We start from the raw sequence: 21,585 nt of genomic DNA on the forward strand, positions 1-21,585 counted from the left end.
AATTTTTATTTGTTTCTCAAAAGGAATGATGATATTCTCAAATACAAAGCTTCTAAATAGTTCTTTTAAATAAACAGAAAATAATTATCTAACTTGATAGTGCCTTAATGTTAACTGAGATAATGTAAGACTTCTATGTATTTTTGTTTTCATCTTTAGAATAAGGTCTTATGTAGTCCAGGCTCGCATTGAATTTGCTATGTAGAAATAGTTCTTTCATGGTAGGCAATTTCTGAACCCATGGAGCTATATCCTCTGCCAAAGATTTGTATGTTGTTCTTTTTTACCTTTGTGGTCAAACTCATTATTGTCACCATGCTGTGTGCACCTTCTCTTAATCACTGAGTCCAAATTCAGCAAGTTAGACATGTTTTTGCTGGACTCTTTTAACTCTGCAATAATGTAGATCATTGCATTTGTGTTGTTTATGCTATTTTTTAATGATTTATATTCTATTCAATACCTGTAGAACACTAAAATTCCCATTTAGAAAATGTGAAATATCTTAGCGAAGATGGATACAGAGTTCTTGTGAAAGTGATTTAGTGAGTGAGGGACTCTTCTCAGGAAAAAAGCAATGGGGAATGAGGAAGAGACATGGGAATTTACCGAACAAGAATGTGCGCTGGGGTGCGGGGATGGTGGTGGTGGTATTAGTTTCAGGTCGGTCTCACCAGGAGAGCTCTGGTGCAATAATGAACTGAAGGCATACACTGAATACCACAGTAGAGTGGTACTATTTTTACCATAGGATCTACAGTCAGAAATTTCCATGGACACCAGTTTGGACTTAAAAGCTCTAATATTTGTATTTAATATTTTACTGGAAATATGATTAATGAGAAATTAAAATCATGAAATATATAAAGCTGATCTATTTTGTTGGGGATTTTATATGAGTATATTTAGAAAACTTGCCATCTCAATATGTTTTTATCATTTAATCTTCAAAAAGATCTTCCAATATGGTTTCTAGAACCCTCCAGGTCCCCCTTCTTTCATACGATTCCCTGCACTCTGCCCAAAGTTTACCTATGAGTCTCAGCATCTGCTTTGATACGCTGCTGGGTAGAGTCTTTCAGAGGCTCTCTGTGGTAGGCTCCTCCTATCCTGTTCCCTGTTTCTCCCTCTTCCGATGTCTATCCCATTTGCCTTTCTGAATGAGGATTGCTCTTCTTACCCAGGGTCGTCCTCCTTGATTAGCTTCTTGAGGTGTACAGATTTTAGTATGTTTATTCTATAGTATATGTCTAATATCCACTTATAAGTGAGTATATACCATGTGTGTCTTTCTGCTTCTAAGATACCTCACTCAGGATGATCTTTTCTAGATCCCATCATTTGCCTGCAAATTCCATGATTTCCTTGTTTTTAATTGCTGAGTAGTATTCCATTGTGTAAAAGTACCACAATTTCTGTATCCATTGAGGGATGTCTGGGTTGTTTCCAGATTCTGGCTATTCTGAATAAAGCCGCTGTGAACATGGTTGAACAAATATCCTTGTTGTATACTTGAACATATTTTGGATATACGCCTAGGAGTGGTATAGCTAGATCTTGAAGTAGCACTGTTCCAAATTGTCTGAGAAAGCGCCAGATGGATTTCCAAAGTGGTTGTACTACATTCCTACCAGCAATGGAGGAGGGTTCCTCTTTCTCCACATCCTCTCCAGCAAGTGTTGTCATTTGAATTTTTGATCTTAGCCATGAATGTAAGGTGAAATCTCAGGGTTGTTTTAATTTGAACTTCCCAGATGACTAAGGACGTTGAGCATTTCTTTAAGTGTTTCTCTGTCATTCGATAAAATTTGAACACAGGGGTCTTTCCAGAGTCTCATACTCCAAACAGGTACCATGCATGGAGATAACCTAGAAACCCCTGCACAGATGTAGCCCATGGCAGTTCAGTGTCCATGTGGCTTCCATAGTAATGGGAAGAGGGACTGCCTCTGACATGAACTGATTGGCCTGCTCTTTGATCACCTCCCCCTGAAGGAGGAGCAGCCTTACCAGGCCACAGAAGATGACAATGCAGCCACTCCTGATAAAATCTGATAGACTAAGATCAGAAGGAAGGAGAGGGGGACCTCCCCTATCAGTGGACTTGGGGAAGGGCAGGCATGAAGAAGGGGGAGGGAAGGTGGGATTGGGAGGGGAGGAGGGAGGGGTTTATGGGGGGATACAAAGTGAATAAAGTGTAATTAAAAAAAGTTAAAAAAAAGAAAAAAAAAGAAAATTCTCTATTTAGCTTTGTACCCCATTTTTCAATTGGATTACTTGATTTGTTGGTACTTAACTTCTTGAATTCTTTACATATTCTGGATATTAACCCTCTGTCAGATATAGTGTTGGTGAAGATCCTTTCCCAGTCTGTAGGCTGTCGTTTTTTTCTGATGACAGTGTCCTTTGCTTTACAGCTAAGCTTTTCAGTTTCATGAGGTCCCATTTGTTTCAGTTTTTCCTTTTAATTGTGTGATTTTTATAGTCTAGTGCTACAAATTTTTCCTTGTAAGTTGCCTAATATTTTTATCTTGAACTGCACCAATTACATATCATTATTGGTTGTAATATTTTGAAAAACAAACATCTTCATTGATTTAACATATATAATTAAATGAGTTTGTATATATGCAAATACCCATGAAGCCATCATAATAGTACAGTAAATCTATTTATTAGTTCATCCCTACTTTCTTTTTAGAGTATGAATACTTAACACTGCTAGAGATACTACTTTAAGTTCATTACTTATCTTTACTAACTGTAGACTCTGTGTCTAATAGAGGATCTTTACAACATATTTATCTTTCCAAATGTATCATTTATATTCATTGACTACTTTTCCATTTTCTCTCACCATCAGACCCTTGCAATTTCTCTTTACTATTCACTTCTATTAGTTTTACTATTTTAAATATTGCACATAATTGAAATTCATGCATTTTGTTTGGAATTCTGTAACTGGCTTGTTTCACATATGGAAGAATTTATTTTGTATTTTTTGGTGTACCAGGCAAAACACTTGTTTTGTAGTGAAGAGTGACCTTAAACTTCTGATCATCTCCTCCACCTCCCAAGAGCTTGGATTACAGGTATACACTGCAGTGTTAGTTTTATGCAGTATTAAGGATTGAAACCATGGATAAGCAAACACCCTACCAATTAAGTTACATTTTCAGGTCCAAGATTCCACACACACACACACACACACACACACACACACACACACACACACGTGTATATTTGTTTATTTTGAGACAGGGTTTCTTTGTATAGCCTTGACTGTCCTATTCTTGCTTTGTAGACCAGGCTGGTCTTGAACTTTCAGAGACCAACCTACCTCTGCCTCCCTGAGTTCTGGGATTACAGGCATGTGTCATTGCTCCAGCTAAGTTTCCATATTTTTATAGAGACTGAACAAAAGTATGTTCTATCTACTTTCTGTTACTGTGACACTATGTATGAGATAAAAACTTATAAGGAGGAAAAGTTTATTCTGCTTAATAGTTTATGAGATTTCACATTGGGGCTGACTTTGTTGATTCAGGACCCATGGAAAAGCAGTGCATGATGGAGAAGAGAATGATGAAAGAAGCTCCTCATCACAAGGCAGGTGAGAAGAAAAGCAAGAGAAGGGGCAGAAGTCTTAATGTCTATTCAAGAATAAACTTTCACATATTCAATGCATTTCAAGTTGGGACAACTTCTTAAAGTTTTATCCCTTGTAGAACCCTGGATCAAGACTGAGTTTTTAAAATTTGGACATTTGGGTGACATTCAAGGCTCCAAATTATAACAATATTACTATATTATTTTGTTTTATGTTTGTCTCTTGATAGACATATATGCAATGGTTATAGAAATATATGTATCCCTTGAGGATACTGAAATTCTATTGGATATTTACCTACTTGTGGGACTATTTAGTAACAGGCCAGTTTTATTAGTCACTGGAGGAAACATCATACTGTCTTTCACAGTGGATATAGTATTTATATTTTTACCAATTTACAGGGGTTACAAATTCTCTATGTTTTTGCCAACACATCTTTTTTTTTTCATTTTCCATTATTTTTAATGACATTAATTCTTTTTTTTTTCTTTTTTTTAAAAATTTTTCATCAATTACACTTTATTCATTCTGCATCCCCCCATAAGCCCCTCCCTCCTCCCTTCCCAATCCCACCCTCCCTCCTCCCTCTGCTTTCATGCCACTCCCCAAGTCCACTGATAGGGGAGGTTCTCCTCTCCTTTCTGATCTTAGTCTATCAGTTCACATCAAAAGTGGCTGCATTGTCCTCTACTATGGCCTGGTAAGGCTGTTCCCCCCCAGGGGGAGGTGATCAAAGAGCAGGCCAATCAGATTATGTCAGAGGCAGTCCCTCTTCACTTTACTATGTAACCCAATTGGACTCTGAACTGCCCTGGGCTACATCTGTGCAGGGGTTCTGGGTTATCTCTATGAATAGTCCTTGGTTGGAGTATGAGTCTCTGGGAAGTTCCCTGTGTTCAACCACTCTGGAAATCAATCTGGCGCTTTCTCAGACAACTAGGAATAGCGCTTCCTCAAGATCCAGCCATACCACTACTGGGCATATATCCAAAAGAGGCTCAAGTACACAAAAAGGACATTTGCTCAACCATGTTTGTAGCAGCTTTATTTGTAATAGCCAGAAGCTGGAAACAACCCAGATGCCCCTCAACTGAAGAATGGATGCAGAAATTGTGGTACATCTACACAATGGAATATTACTCAGCAATGAAAAATAAGGAAATCATGAAATCTGCAGGTAAATGGTGGGATCTGGAAAGGATCATCCTGAGTGAGTTGTCCCAGAAGCAAAAAGACACACATGGTATATACTCATATAGACATACAACATAGGACAAACCCACTAAAACCTGTGCATCTAAAGAAACTAAGCAAGAGAGAGGACCCTAACAAAAATGTCCAATCCCCATCTGGAAAGGCAAAGAGGATGGACATCAGAAGAAGAAGAAAACAGGAAACAACCTAGGAACCTACCACAGAGGGCCTCTGAAAGCCTCTGCCCTTCAGACTATCAAAGCAGATGCTGAGCCTGATGGGCAACTGTTGGGCAGAGTGAATGGAATTTTAGGTAAGAACTGGGAAATAGTAAGAGCTGGAGAGGACAGGGTCTCCACAAGGAGGCCAACACATCTTTTTAATCATCAACATACACACACAAGGCAGTATCACAATATGATACAAGTATCACAATGTGATACTTGCACTTTCCTGATAATAATAGTGTTTAACATCTTTTTGTTGTTTGAGTGATTATTTGTTTGTTTGTTTTTCAAGACAGGGTTTCTCTGTGCGTGGCTATCCTGGAACTTTCTCTGTAGACCAGGCTGTTCTGGACCTCAGAGATCCACTTCTCCCTCCTAAGTACTAAGAGTGAGCCATCATTGCCCAGCTAATATCTTTTCCTATACTTGATGACCATTTTTATGTTTTCAAAGAAATATATAATACTTTGCTCATTTATAAAATTAGTTTCTTGGAAGTTAGCTAGAGTCAAAGTCTGGACTAGAGTCAAAGATGTGAACTCTTGTTAGTTGTATTTGGATGAGACAGTATCTTAGCATAGAGGCTTGAAGCAGTACAGACTGATTGCATTCCAGATACCAGTTTTATTAACTGGCACTTTACAAAGTGTGTGTGTGTGTGTTGAATGTGAGAATGTATGCTGCAAATGCCCATGCCTGTTCACATATATCAGAAGGCCAGAGGACATCTTTTCCTCAGTTATTCTCCACCTTACTTTAGAAAGAGTCTACTGAACCTTAAGCTCAACTATCTGGCTAGACTAGCAGGCCAGCAAGGTTTCTGGCATCTGTTTGTTTCCACTCCTCAACACTTAAGTTATGGACATGGACACCATGTCTGATTTTTACATACGGATAGATTTGAACTGGGGTTCCCTGGATTTCTCTAAGCCATCTCACAGCTCTAGCTGACACATTTTTTTAAGACATACAACATAGGATAAACCCACTAAAATCTGTACATCTAAAGAAACTAAGCAAGAGAGAGGACCCTGACTAAAACGCGCAATCCTCATCCTGAAAGGCAAAGAGGGTGGACATCAGAAGAAGAAGAAAACAGAAAACAACCTAGGAACCTGCCACAGAGGGCCTCTGAAAGCCTCTGCCCTGCAGACTATCAAAACAGATGCTGAGCCTGATGTCCAACTGTTGGGCAGAGTGAATGGAATCTTATGTAAGAAGTGGGAAATAGTAAGAGCTGGAGAGGACAGGAACTCCACAAGGAGAGCAACAGAACCAGAAAATTTGAACACAGGGGTCTTCCCAGAGACTTATACTCCAACCAAGTACCAGGTATGGAGATAACCTAGAACCCCTGCACAGATGTAGTCCATGGCAGTTCAGTGTCCAAGTGGGTTCCATAGTAATGGGAAGAGGGCCTCTGACATGAACTGATTGGCCTGCTCTTTGGTCACCTCCCCCTGAGGCGGGGAGCAGCCTTACCAGGCCACAGAAGATGACAATGCAGCCATTCCTGATGGGATCTGATAGACTAAGATCAGAAGGAAGGAGAGGAGGACCTCCCCTATCAGTGGACTTGGGGAGGGGCATGCATGAAGAAGGGGGAGGGAGGATAGGATCGGGAGGGGAGGAGAGAGGGACTTATGGGGGGGATACAAAATGAATAAAGTGTAATTAATAAAAGTTAAATAAAAAATTAAAAAAAAGACAGGAGTGGATACATTTCTTAAATTAGCAAACTTCCTCTGGTCAGCTGTTTACCTAGCTGATTAATCTACATTTATTCTTTTTCTTTTTCTTTGTTCTCAATACTGGTAATAGATCCTCAGCAACAACACTGGCAGCAGCAATGGCATATGCCTTCTGGGCTTCATACCAAATTCAGAAGCACAGCCTTGTAGTGGAAGTTTTGTTTTCTTAAAAACTCATGTTATGTAAACATGTTTTTGTTTTACTCCCAGGTGTGGGATATGGGGCTGCTTTAGTTTGTCCACAGCTGTTATGTATGTTTCATGCTCTGACAGGGGCATGATCTTTGCCATCTGCAGATAGTTTAATTATGAGGACTCTTAAGAGGGCATAAATGCCAGAGCCTAGAGATGGATGGGGGCCACTCAAAGGAAGAATCACTTTGTAACAAGCTTGCCCTTGCTGAATGTCACCCAATTGTGTAACTGTTAAACCAGAAATTCCTACTTCTTGTTCAAACCCCAATGAAAACCCTGTGTGTAGCTGCTCGGGGCTCTCCTCTCTGATCCACTGCATTGGTGATGGTGGAGAGACCAAGCTTAAAGTCCTGAATATCGCTCTTTGCTCTTGCATATGTGGTCTGGCTCCTAGTGGTCTTTGGGGACTTTAAGATCTGGTCATAAGAGTGACAAACTACATAATCTGATTGGTCTGCTCTTTGATCACCTCCCCCTAAGGGGGGAGCAGCCTTACCAGGCCACAGAAAATGACAATGCAGCCACTCCTGATGTGATCTGATAGACTAAGATCAGAAGGAAGGAGAGGAAGACCTCCCTTATCAGTGGACTTGGGGAGGGGCATGTGTGAAGAAGGGGGAGGGAGGGGCTTTTGGGGGGATACAAAGTAAATAAAGTGTAATTAATAAAATAAAATTAAATTAAAATAAAAAGGGAAATTGGACTCTAGTTCTGTCAAAATAATGACATTTTAAAATAAATGAATAAATAAAGTAAATGAAAAAACTCATCAAAAAAAAAAAAAGAGTGACAAACTAAAAGAAAATCCAAGGTACTAAATGTGAGAATGGTGTAGGGAAATTTGGTAGAAGGGATCTGGGGAAGCCATTGTTTCTTTTCTTTTTCTGGAACATAACATAAAGGGAACAAGTTTCAGGCAGTACTGATAAGAGAAAGGATGGTAAAAGATCAATATAACCTAAAAAAAAAAATCTTTGAAATTACTAACAAATGGTGAACTTAATCAAATTCTGAAAAGAATATAGGAAGTCTTGTTCTAAATGGCACTATTTTCCTAGTTTTCTTTCTTCCCATCCTCCTCCTTTCTCTTTTGGACTTTTGCAGCAGGGCCTCATTCATTCTGTAGTCTACTGACCACAAAGTATTGACAGTTTTCCTGTTTGAGCCTCCTGAATACTGAAATTTGAAGAATGAGTGACTTGGACCAGCTATTTATTTCTTATTTTTAAAAGAATCTCTTATAAGTTTGAGATGTACCACAGAGACTTTTAGAGACATACCAGTAATAAAATATTTAGTGACTAAATTTACATAAAATAATTAGTTAGCCACTCCAGCCACCTAGGAAAGGATTGTCTTGTTACTTTCTACCATGTGTTATAAAGTCTTTTATATTTATTTATGAAGCAATCTAAAAATATAAATTTATTTCAAGTGCATTTGATTATTCAGGAAACCATTTGATTTTATACTGTTATTTTCATTATTATCAATAAAATTCTGACAGTGACCTCACTATAATGTATTTATATTACACAAGTATAAAAATGAAAACCTTGAGACTTAATTAGCATGGCCAGAACTAGAGATCATTATAGTAACTGAAATAAATCATCTCAGTCATAAGTGAAACCGAAATAAAAAGAATGATCTCATAGAAATTAAAAATAAAATAGTGATTACTGAAAGAGATTAAGAAAGGATTGGGAGAAGGTTATGGTCAGGGTGGAGTAGTAGTGAAGACTGGGAAATTCTGTGTGTTCTTTATGGAAGGGTGACTGCAGTAATGATAATGCAGTATACACTCAAGAAGCTGGAAGGAGCACAACAAAGCTGCAATTTAAGATAGAACTGTTAACTTTAACGTGAAGGAAGTTCATATGCTTGTGTTATCTCTTGCCACTAGTGTGCAGTGCAGACCTAACAATGTAGCTTTACCTTCCTAAGCTCCTTTATTTAGGTAACTTACCTTCTGTATAAAAGTCATTTTGATGAAAAACTGTGGCTTTGAGTTGGTTTACATAACATGTATATATTTTTAAAAAATGTCATGTTTTCTCTTCAAAATTTTCAGTATCAAATCTGAAAATACCTCTAAATTGCTTGACAAATATGAGAAAAATAAAACAGTATTTTTTACAGTATGAATTGGGTCTATATGTGATGACCACAAATAATTATATTTCAATATATGTTTGTATAATATGTTAATAGTTGATGTTTTTACTAGTTGGTATTGTTTGTCTTTTAAAATAGCATATACACAAAAATCCCAAATTTTATTAAACATGCTGAAATACTGAAATTCTGAACTAATAATACTTAGCCACACAAACTTATTTATGTGCTTCTTAATTTTTATAATGTATTATAACCAGTGATTTTATGCTACATGTAGAAATGTATTGTAGAGTTAGTTCAGTGAAAATACAATGGGTCAACTGCTAATCCTCAGATTTGTGACAGAAAAAACAGTTCTACAATTCTGAGCTAAATTTAGAGCAAGCTTTAATTAATGACCAGGATGGACTCTGGTCAGGCCCACTTTCTGGGATCTCAGTGAGTGGTGATGAGTCATGTGTTATAGGGACATTTTAAGGGCAACACCACAGTGTTGTGGATATAAACATGTTTTTGTTTTGGTCCCAGGTCTGAGATGGGGGACTGATTCAGATGGTCCCCCGCAGCAGGCTATTTACCTTGTGGAGGCTCTGAGAGAAGCTCTTTGCCAGCTGCAGATAGTTTAAATCTGAGGACTCTGAGAGAGGGAATAAATGTCAAAGCCCAGAAAGGTGATGGGAGAAAGAACAAGGCTGCTCCCGCCTCCCCCTTGCTGCTCCTAGTTGCTGTTATGAGACAAGAAGTTGGAGATCTCCTGAAACGAGGAATGGACTGGCTCCAAGGAGCCCAATGACCCTGATGAGCAGGAAGCAACTAAAAAAGAACTGTGCCTCTTCTCCCACTAACCCTTTCTCTCCCCTACCTGGTGTTGGAGTGTTGGAAGGGATTGGGGTGGAGCAGGGAGAAAAATATATAAGAAAGGTAAATAAAAGAGTTTTTAAAAACTAATACCAACACCATAGTGTCACTTTATTTTTCATGTGGAGTTGTTATTTTCCAAGAACTGCAACTCCCAGGATTCCAGAAACTTACCTGTCCTTGGACGGGTAGGGCTTATAAGTTAACTTTGGCTATTGCAATATATAGAAATCAGAGAACACAAGCATAAAACTTCATATATGGCTAAAATTTCTGAATCAAGTATGTGCCCAACCAAACCCAACTGATTAAAATATTAGTAGTTGTTAGAGCTAGAAACAGTTGTACTTGAGAACCCTCACCTCTTCACTTATTTAAGTCTGGTGTGCTTTAGGGAAAAAAAAATCAGTTCTGAATCACTAACATTTAGAGAAGAAAAATGGCAAGGATCTAGTTGAAAAAGCAAAAATATTTAACATCCAATAACAACAATGGGCAATAGATGTGACTTTATTCAAAGTGCATCTGTGTTGAATTTTATACTCATTGAGCTCCTCCTTTGCAAGTCTATAAACACTGAACTGTAATTAGATTATGAAATCTTTAAGGTTGGAATAATTTTTTTCTATAGAATCCTATTGAGAATATCAGGTACTAATGTAAGTAATATTGATTACAAATAACCATCTTCATTTTAAAAATAACTTATTTTCCCCACAATGTTAGCTATATTTTGATAAATGTGAAAATACTGTTCACATTTTGAAATTTATCTGTGTGAGGACACAGTAAAGAGACCACTGAAATATAAATAAACTACCATAATGTAAAGGGCCATTCCATGAATGGTGGGGGAGGGAGAATGAGAATGAGAGAATTCAGAGGCATCTGGAAAAATCCAGAGCAGAGAAAAAAAGAAGAAGACTGGACATGGCCAGGGCTATCTCTCCAGAGAGAATAGCAGGGAGAGAAGCAAGAGAAAGGGCAGGGGGAAAAGTTTTTCTGATTGTATAGTGAGCAGGTAAGAGAGCAAGCTGGAATCTGGAAAAGCCTGGGAGCTAGCATAGTGGAGGAGATAAGAAAGGCCAGATTGTTAGCGTAGACTTTGGTATGTGGATAGGTACCATAGATTGTTATGTGTCCTTTTCTTGTCACAGGCAAGGGAAGAGAATGGAAATGTATGTCTTTGGTGGATTAAAAACCCGTTTTAAAGGTTTTTGAGGAATGCTGCATGTGGGTTTTTCTGCCAGCAATCCTTTTTATAGTCTACCTTGAGCTAAGCCTATCATCTTGGATGAAATCAGTGTGCTTGTCCTTTTAGGATTTCACTTTGGACCTAATAGTCTAAAGATGAAAAATAAAAATTAACTTTCTAAAATATTGTTATTTTACTTAATAGCTTTTTCTAGTATTAAAATAAGTCTTTGATAATAAAATAAGTCTTTGGCAATAATAAAATTATGTCTAAAAACTTGTCAGATCCAAAGGAAATTCCATTTTCCCAAATTCCAAAAGGCAGAAGGGACAAGCGGCAATGTATGGTGCTTATTAGCACACTGAAGTCTATGCTGGCCTCCAGGATCCCTCAGTATTACAAGTATTAGTTATAGATTCAAATGTTACATACTAGTCTTCTAGCTTTCCTCACCTCCTCCCCTAAACTTCCTCCAGGTCAGGGCTTGCCTCTCCCTAGCTACTCATTTTTCTTATAACCCTTCTATTTCTTCCTTTCTCCTTTTGTCTGCTTTTCCCTCACTCTCCTCCTCAACTCTGCCTTCCCTAAAATTTCCCCTTCTCTATGTTCCACTTTCATGCTCTGCTCGTCTCTCATGACCAGGTCCAGTTTGTTTGACAAATTGAGTCTACTTCTTTTTCTCTCTGCTCTGGATTCAGGCTGTTCTCTTTCTATCTCATATCTACTACAGAAACCTTCCTCTTAACCATACCATGGAGTGTTTGTGTCATCAGCTTATACACAACTTATAACATGATGTTATTTTATAAATACTTGTAGAGACTGACTTCTGAGAGCCTTTTAGGGTACTTACAACTTGCATTAGAGCATTATTTTCAAATGCTCAAAAGCACTATTAAAACTTTTCCAAAATAGATGAACAGAACTATTAATTTATATGCAATTAAATTCTCTCCCTGTATTTTTTTTTCTTTTAGGGAAAATTGTCATCAGGCAGATGTTCTATATTTATTAAGAATCAAACTTTAAGTAAATATTTCGACACAATGGAATATTAGCACACTTTTAAGATCAAAGCAAATTTTGAAAAGCTGTATCATTGATATTCTTCATAGGAGGAAATGAAACATTAATGCATCAATTCATTAATTCCTCCATCCCTCCAAACTCCATCTCCTATCACTCTTTACAATTTTTGCCAGTTACCTTTAAACATCATGGTTAACCTATTTTAACTCATTTTCTTCCTACCAACCAGAATTATGTTTCTCAAACCTTAAATTAGATCATATTTCCTTGCTTGAAACACTTCAGTTACTTTCCTCTGCCCAGAAGAATAGCTACCTTCCAAGTAATTTAAAACACCAAGAAATCCAAATCCACCAAGCTAACTAATGGATATCAACAGTTGATGAATGCTCAGTAATGTTGCCACTTACTTCTACACCAACTGCTCCAACAAGTAGTGACAAAATTCAGTAAATTGCCTGGTAGGCAATTATTTTTCATATATTTAAAATATCCACATGCATTTGGGCAGCAGCTTTTGCACTCAGTTCAATGATGTTTTTGTTCAGTGAATGCTCAGAGTTCCCTAGCTTAGGAAATAGGCATCAAGTCAGAGCAGAACAATAAAGAGAGAAAAGACCATGCTAGGATCAATTATATAGATCAGGTAGTACAAATTGTTTCCTCCCTTAAAACTCATGTGAATGCTCACTAACAAGATGATGCAGACTTTTACAGTATTGGAAAATAAGCTCAAGTAGGTTATTCACCCTCCTAAGTATTTAATATTCATTTGACATATATCCTAATTAGCAATAATTACAATATGAAATAATACATTAAATTACAAATTTGGTTTTGTTTTTACTATTTGTTATTGATAGATAAATTGTAAACACTTCACTGATATTTAAGAGAAAGGGCTTTCTGATCCTGAACTCTCATACTAAGATCTTGACTTCTTCACCATAGGTAAACTACAGTGGAAGAAAGTTTTATTTTATATATTTATTTGTCAGAGAATCTCACCACTCTACATTACATGTTCTTGAGAACAATTGAAAGGGTTAGAGTTTATAAAATGACATTAGTGGAAGGATTAGTACCTGGATTCTGATCCCCAGCATACATATAAAAACTAGGCAAAATGTGTACTAGTTACGTTAGTACTAGGACAGGTGGAGAGACAAAAAATATGTTAATTCTTAGAGCTCATTTGTCAGCTAACTTAACTGAATTTATTAACTCATGTTTAATGAGAAATATTGTCTCAAAAATATATAAGGTTGAGAAGAGCAAGAAAGATATCCAGTGTCAACCACTGATATTCACAAAAATGTCATCTGCACACAATTGTGCATGTACCCACAAGAACACATACGTAACACACACCCACAAGAACACATACAGAACACATACCCACATGAAAATATACATAACACACACACACACACACACACACACACACACAGAACAAGAAAGGGAGGGAAGAGAGAAACATAGACAGAGTGAATCAAAGAGAGAGAGTATTGAGGAATCTATGATTCCTGCAATCCCTCTTTCTCTCATTGGGATGAAAGGAAGGAAGGAGCAGAGTTTTATGTGTCAAATTTTCTCTTTTAAAATCTACTAAATAATTAAATCTTAGTGGAAGAATCAATAATATAGCTACATGTAATAGAGAATGCAGGAGAAAAACCCATGTTATGCGATGAGCCAGAAAGCACATTCTGTGTAATATTAAAACCCTCCTCCATTCTTTATGTAGTGAGCTACTGATATATGTTTTTGCTCCAGCCCACTTCACCTGGAACTGTACCTATTCTTGGTAAATATCGCTGTTTCTGCTGCATCTGATTGTACTCAATTTGTTATCAGGTGGTACAGGAACTGGAAGCTGTCTGAACTCTGATACTAGCTAATATCTGTAAGATACTTGGAGTCTAGAGGGGTAGATGGCCATGCACAGGGATGGACACTTTGAGTAGAAAAGATTTCCACTGTTCCTTTTTGTTTGTTTTTGGTTTTCTCCCAAATCAATTTTTATTTCCTATGTAGCTCCTTTTATGCAAAGCTTCCCATGACCCTTGGTCATTTCTCCCACCCACACTGACCTCTACTAATACTAGCATTCACTCATTTAAACACGAACAGGAATTCTTTCTGCTTAGTAGCTAGTTCTAGACTACATATCCTATCTGTCATGTCCAAATGAAACTCCATTTTCCAAAATTCGGGCAGTTAGACAAAAGCCAGCGTTCCTCAGGAGCTTGAGAAGCCAGTTCCCTTCTATCTAAAGGAGCCATTTCACTTATTACTGGCAGAGGGAACAAATGGTCATCTGTAGCTCCTTCAATATCACAAGTACCTGTTAAACATTTCAGACTCTGTGTTAAAAACATCTTAGCTTTTTTCATGTTCTCTTCTACCCTGAACTCCATCAGCTCAGGAATTTCTCTATTCCCACCTACTCATTCTCCTTATAACTCTGTTATCTCAGCTATGCTGCCTCCTTTTCTTTTTTGGTTTGTACTCTCTTTATTTTCTTCTCCCTGTGTCTCTTCACCTTCTCTCTGCTTTTCCTCTCTCCCTCTCTTTATGGACCTCCTTTTTCCTTTTTACTGTGCTTCTGCTTTTCTCATGGCCAGGTCCAGTCTGCTGGTCATGTTCAGTTGACTACTTCTTCTCTCTTCTCTGGACTCTTCCTGATGCCTCTGGCTGCTTTCTCTCTCATATCTACAATAAAACTTTCTCCTTAATCATACCATGGAGTAGTCATGTCATCAGTCAGTAGTCATGTTATACACTATCCAGATGTAACACATTACTCTTGTCTTTCTTTCTTGCCTTATGCCATATCACTTTACCTCAAGTCACACAACACTTTATCAAAGTAATTTCTATGCAAGGTGTGCTTCCTTCTTAATGTTTCCACAAAGTGTGAAAATTTAAGACTTTATCAGTATCTATGGAAATTTTTTGTTTTCTTATTCTATAACTTTCCCACTTAACTGTCATCTTTATTTACACCCTTACACCTACTACAGAACAAGTGTACTTAATAACCAATGATGAATATTAAAGAAGTGAAGCTGTGTGCTAACACTGTTTTTACTAGCCTTAAGTGTATCTGTTTCTGAGTAGTGGCCATAGCTGTGACACAAACAGAGCTTTTGAATCCCTAGATGTGTCTCAGTATCTGGTAATTCCTCTTCTCTGACCACATAAGGGAATGAGTCTTCATTCCTGAAGTCCTATCCATCATGGAAATCTGTTCAGCTTAATCTTTGAATGACACAAATTACCATATCAAACAATTAGTAAGGCAGATAAGACCATATTAAAATTCTATAAATGTAAAAGAAAAATGAAGAAGCATACGGGACCCACTTTGGTTATATAAGTACCTTCAAGGCCTTTTAAAACAAATGTAATTAAGACAAATATAAGCACTAAATTATGTAAATCAGAATTAAACTACTAGAGGGTAATTTATAGGTATTGCCAAGGTGATGCTAAACACACTGAAATGATATACTTAACTGCAACTACTGTGGGGACCATGAACACTATTCAGAATCTGTAGAGTCAATTTTCTTATAGAAGCATAATAATATAAAGAAAAAATTGGTTAAATTAAGATATTTTAACATTTATAGATGTTAAGCAATTCTGTTTTAAAATATAAAATGCAACAAAGGAAATCAGCTAATATTTAACTAATCTGTATAAACTGATAGTTTTAGACTAACAATAGAATTAGTTTAAATAACATTAAAAATTAGACCTGGAGATATGGCTTAGTTGTTGCAGAACCTAAGCTCTGTTCACAGTATCTACATCAGGTGGCTCACAAACAACTGTACTTCCAGTTCCAGGGGATTCCATACCTTCTTCTCACACCTACCAGCACTTCTGTATATACTGTGTATATAACTCTTTTGCCAAATACATACAATTAAACAAATACAATAGGTTACTCTGTGGTTAAGAGCACTTTCTTCTCTTTAAGAGGACCTGAGTTCAGTTTCTAGGACCCATGTTGGCAGCTCTCTACTCCCTGTAAGTTTATCTCTAGTGGATCTGACACCTTCTCCTGGCCTCTGAGGGCACCTGAACATTTACACGCATATACACTGCATATATACCAGGCACACACATACACACACACAAACATACATACCATAAACATAAATCTTGGAAAAAATTTATAATAAATCTAAAATAATGCACATTGTCTCTGAGTTACATAGCTATTTTATTATTATTATTATTATTGTTATTAATTACACTTTATTCAAGTTATATAGCTATTAAATTGCCCAATATACTGATAGTGCCTTGATGTAGGGACCAAGTAACTTAAGAAATAGCTCTATGTTTCTTTTTTTCTATATGATTGCCTTCTTTTTAATTGCAGAGTAGTATTTCATAGTGTAAATGTACCACAATTTCTATATCCATTCTTTAGCTGAGGGACATCTAGGTTCCAAATTCTGGCTATTATGAATAAAGCTGTTATGAACATAGTTGAGTAAATTTCCTTGTTGTATGGTTGAGCATCTTTTGGATATATGCCCAGGAGTTGTATAGCTGGATCTTGAGGTAGCACTGAATCTCCCCACCACAGTGGTTATCTTTACTGATAGTTACAGAATCATGAGCAGAAAGCCTTTTTAGCAAATATTCCACCTCCTCAAGATCATACAGGATGCTGGAAGCCATAAACCAATAACCTTGTACAGAAAGATAATACTTGGAAAACATTGATAATGTATAATTGTCACTTGAGGCAATTTTCTTTGTAATATCCTAAAGTTTTGATCAAAGTAAAAAGAACACATAATACTATGCTGAAAACATTTTCATAATATGTATATATGTAAATAAATGAAAATGTGGATTCAATATAACATGAAGAAAAGAGAAATGTAGAGGGAATCTCTTGTACTGTATGGATGTATCACCTGTCAGTTAAAAGCTGATGGTCTATGGCTGAGGCAGGAAATAGGAGGTAAGACATCCAATAGGCAGAAAGGATTATTTGGACAGAGCCAGGTGAAGTTGGATTCGTCTGGGAACTGTACAGGACAGACACATAGAAGCTGAGCAGAGGTAACCACACATGTGGCAGAACTTAGATTAGAATAAACAAAATATTAAGTTATGAGTTCATCAGAGAATGAGCCAAAGCTATATGGCTTAGGCATTTGTAAGTATAAATAAACTCTCAGAGTCATTATTTCTGGGCACAGGAGCATGGGTGGAAAAACACAAGGTTATAGGGCCCTCCCTCACACTACAGAAAACAGCCTTTGAACAGAGCATGAAAAGACCATTATTGGGGTGAGGAAGTACTAAATGCAAGCAACAAAAAACATTATGAAAGAGTATATATAAAGATAAATGTTTTTCTAGTTCTAATTCTGTTATAAATTTTTTTGGTTTTCTTGATGGATACTGAAAGTGTAAAACTTGATATGAAGCTTCACAGATACCATTTTGAATGCCAATTCTAATTGTATGTAAGTTCATTAATATTTATAGACTGAGTCTGGTTAATTTTGTTGTGTGATTTTTTTTTTTTTTTTCAATGCAGTTTATTCAGGAACATTGAACAATCCTCGGACCCCGGGGAAAGCCAGCCCACAGCTTAAATAGCCTCTGGGTAGCCAACCCGGCATGCCACGGGGGCAATGCAGATAGGTCCACATACATGGAAGCAAGCCAGATCCTCGGCCTTAGCCAAATGTGGAGTTGTTCGTGACAGAGAGCACTCACCATCGGGAAGGTGGAAGGCGGAAACCAGCTCCATCTTTAAGGCATAGCATTCCGCAGCTCTCTACAGTTCCCCCTTTTTGTTTTAGACGCATCAGGCAAGAGTAGAGGTCTAATCTCTGATATTAGAAATAAATTGGGACTTTGTACAGATGTTCATTTAGGTGTCATCCACCCAAAGAGCATCAGACCCGTCTGATACCTTTTTCTCAGAGGCGGGACCTGGGGCATCAACCCGCATGCAATCAGACATGCTCTTCTCTGGGTCGAAAGAGGCTGACCCTGAGTGCAGTGCTTAGCCTCGCATCCTGAGCGTAACATTTTAGCTTTTTATGGTATCCAACCATGCCTGTGCATCTAAAGAAACTAAGCAAGAGAGAGGACCCTAACTAAAATGTCCAATCCCCATCCGGAAAGGCAAAGAGGATGGACATCAGAAGAAGAAGAAAACAGGAAACAACCTAGGAACCTACCACAGAGGGCCTCACTGAACTTTTAAGTGGAGTTAGATAAAACAATAATTTAAAGATACCTGTGGCGCTTCACCCTCTTTCCTCTGGCAGGCTGGGAGCTATCACCATGAAGATCGAGCTCTGCAGTTTCAACGGCTACAAGATCTACCCGGGTGGCGCTTCGCCAGGACTGACCGGAAAGTTTTCCAGTTTCTTAATGCAAAATGCGAGTCACCATTCTTTTCCAAAAGGAGTCCTTGGCAGATTAACTGGACTGTCCTCTAGGGAAGAAAGCCCAAGAAGGGACAGTCGGAAGAGATTCAAATGAAAAGAATCACCATGCAGTCAAATTCCAGTGGGCCATCATTGGTGCATCTCCTGCTGATATAATGGCCAAGAGGAATCAGAAACTAGAAGTTAGGAAAGCTCAGCAAAAGTAGGCTCAGGGCTGCCAAGGAAGCAGGCATCAAAGAAGACATTAATGGCTGCTGCCAAGGCCCCCACAAATGCATCGCCGAAACAAAAGATTGTGAATCTGGTGAAGGTCTCTGCAACTTGAGTTGCTGGAAAACACTAGCTTGATAGAACAGAGTTTAAAATAGATCTGTTTCTAACACTAAAACAAACAAATAAATATGCCCTAAAACAAACAAATAAATATGCCCGTGTTTAGAAGAGACAGTCTCTGCCGTGAACTTGGTTGCCTGCTCCTTGATCACTTTTCCCTGGTGGAGCAGTCTAGCCAACCCACAGAGAAAGAGGATCCAGGCAGTCATGATGGGACCTGAGAGGCTAGGATCAGACAGTAGGGGAGGAGGACTTCCCCTATCAGTGGACTAGGGAAAAGGTCTAGGGGAGGAAGAGGGAGGAGGGTGTGAACCAGAGGAGATGAGGGAGGGGGCTATACCTGGGATACAAAGAGAATATAATACTGGGAAAAAAAAGATACCTGTGTTTGAGCCAAGCGTGGCATCTCATAACTTTAATCCCACTCAAGGAGGCAGAGGCAGGTGGATCTCTGTGAGTTCAAGGCCAGCCTGGAACTCAAGTTCAAGTCTAGGACAGCCGAGGCTAGACAGAAAAAAAAAACCTGTCTCTGAAAACAACAATAACAACAACAACATCAATAACAACAAAACAGGAAAGATACTCATGTTTCTAAGATACAAGCTTTAAAAACTTTATATTCCAAACACCAAATATGTTTAGATGTTAACATTATGCAATTATTTATTTTAATTTTATTCACAAAAGTCAAACTATTCTGAAAGAATGATTAAACCCTGTATATTAAAAAGTATAATTTCAAATCACTGTCATACCAAGAGCTATAAAAAGACTATTATTACAGGTAGTCATTATGTTTTTGTTTGTTTGTTGTTTTTTTTTTAATGCCATTTCTGTGTTGGCTTTCCGAAAATTTTGAAGTTTTGTCTTTCACATTCTGGATAAATATAAATATTTGATTTTATTTCCCTCAAAGTTTCTATATTCCCTAGCTGTAAGTTACTTTTTATTTTTTTTGAACCTTCCCAGAGTCCTTTGGGTGATGCTCTTGTCACCAGGAAGTTTTCAAAGTGTATTGTTAGTGAGAACATGACTTTTGATACTAAGTGCATGATTTTTGCACAATGTTGTCATCTCAAGGCTAGAAACAATCACAGTTTCATTCTTTGTGCTCTTCTGTTTCCTCAGGCTGTGATGCTTGGAAATGATCAGTAGATTCACATATGGGCTCAATCAGAGTGGGAAATGACGATTGCTTGCCTAAGGAATAGTATGAAAAGCAAATAGCTGACTTTTGGCCTAATTGAAAACATACTCCCCCCCCCAACTAGGAACCTTGTTGTCAGGATTAAATTTTACAACACATAGAGGAGTTTTGCATGCTTGCTAAAATAAGATGTGGTGGCTTATGTCTATAATCCTAGCGTTTTGGAGTTGAAGGCTGGAGAACCAGGAGATCAAGTTCATCCTCTGTTAGTTCAACTCCTAGCTGGACTGTACTAGACTCTTCTAAGTCTTTGAGACTCAACTCAAACAGTTCTTTGAGATTAGGCACAATTGCTGTGATATATATGACTACAATAGTCATTACTTTGTAAATATTCTACCTACTGGAATATATAGCTTATATCACATATTGTTTACTGGAATTATATAATTCACTGATTTGTAATATATGTAGTGTAATATCACCTTAGTCTTTGTTAGAGCATTTTTTTTATCAGGCAAAAAGAAACCCAGTGTGCTTTAGCAGTTATTCTTCGAATGAGGCTAGCCTCATGGCTAAAGACTAAATTTCAGGAAATGTGCTAAAATACCTAAGGAGCAAAGATTGTTTTAAGTCATGAAGATTGTAGCAGTTATGCCTTCTAACTTTGTTGAAAATGCCAAAGAACTTCTGTTTGAAGGATCTGATTTATTTATTTATTTATTTGCTTAATTATTTATTTTGGTTTCTTTTCATTATTATTATTTTTATTTTAATTACAGGTCATTCACTTGTATCCCAGCTGTAGCCACCACTCCCTTCCCCTCCCAATCTCATCCTCCCTCCCTCATCTCCTCCCTGGCCCTTTCCAAGTCTACTGATAGGGGAGGTCCTCCTCCCCTTCCATCTGATCCTAGCTTATCAGGTATCTTCAGGACTGGCTGCAATGTCCTTATCTGTATTTTGGTTTCTATTAGCTAAATTTGAGCTATCGATTTTCCTGTTCTGAAAGTATCAGATAATTAAAAGATGGACAGGTTTCTTTATACAGGTTTCCAAATACAGTTTCTGAAATTTGGTACATAACACCATTTTCTGTGAAGAAAAAAAAAAAAGAGAAACGTTTAAAAATGAAAAAAAATTATTTAAAAAACAAATATCAGTAGGTCTTTCCAATTATAATTGTGAATATTCAGGTGCCTTGTTTATGTCTTATGCAAGAGATAACAGTTAAAAATATGTTTATTCTTGTGTTACACTTATAGTTTTGACAAGAGTATAGACTATGGTGACACATTTGTCAGAGAAGAAGGGAGTGAAAAGCAAGGAGTTACCACCATTCTGTTTCTCAAGCCATGCTAAAAAATTGTATAGGATATTCTTTTATTATGAATGAAGTTTAGATTAGTTTTTAATTGCTGGAAATTAAATTATATACATCATTAATAAAATACATTCAAACATAAACATTGGGTTTTT

General features: G+C 37.4%; 1 long non-coding RNA gene and 1 pseudogene across 3 annotated transcripts in view; both read left to right on the top strand.

Annotated features, from left to right (window-relative positions):
- The window catches only part of LOC132652254 (uncharacterized), a 156,090-nt gene that overhangs the window by 17,324 nt on the left and 117,181 nt on the right, over window positions 1-21,585 (top strand). The gene's annotated exons all lie outside the window — the stretch shown is intronic.
- On the top strand, window positions 18,178-20,442 carry LOC132652087 (large ribosomal subunit protein eL24-like; annotated as a pseudogene).

This window comes from Meriones unguiculatus, chromosome 2 (assembly GCF_030254825.1).
Source record: "Meriones unguiculatus strain TT.TT164.6M chromosome 2, Bangor_MerUng_6.1, whole genome shotgun sequence".
NCBI lineage: Eukaryota > Metazoa > Chordata > Mammalia > Rodentia > Muridae > Meriones > Meriones unguiculatus.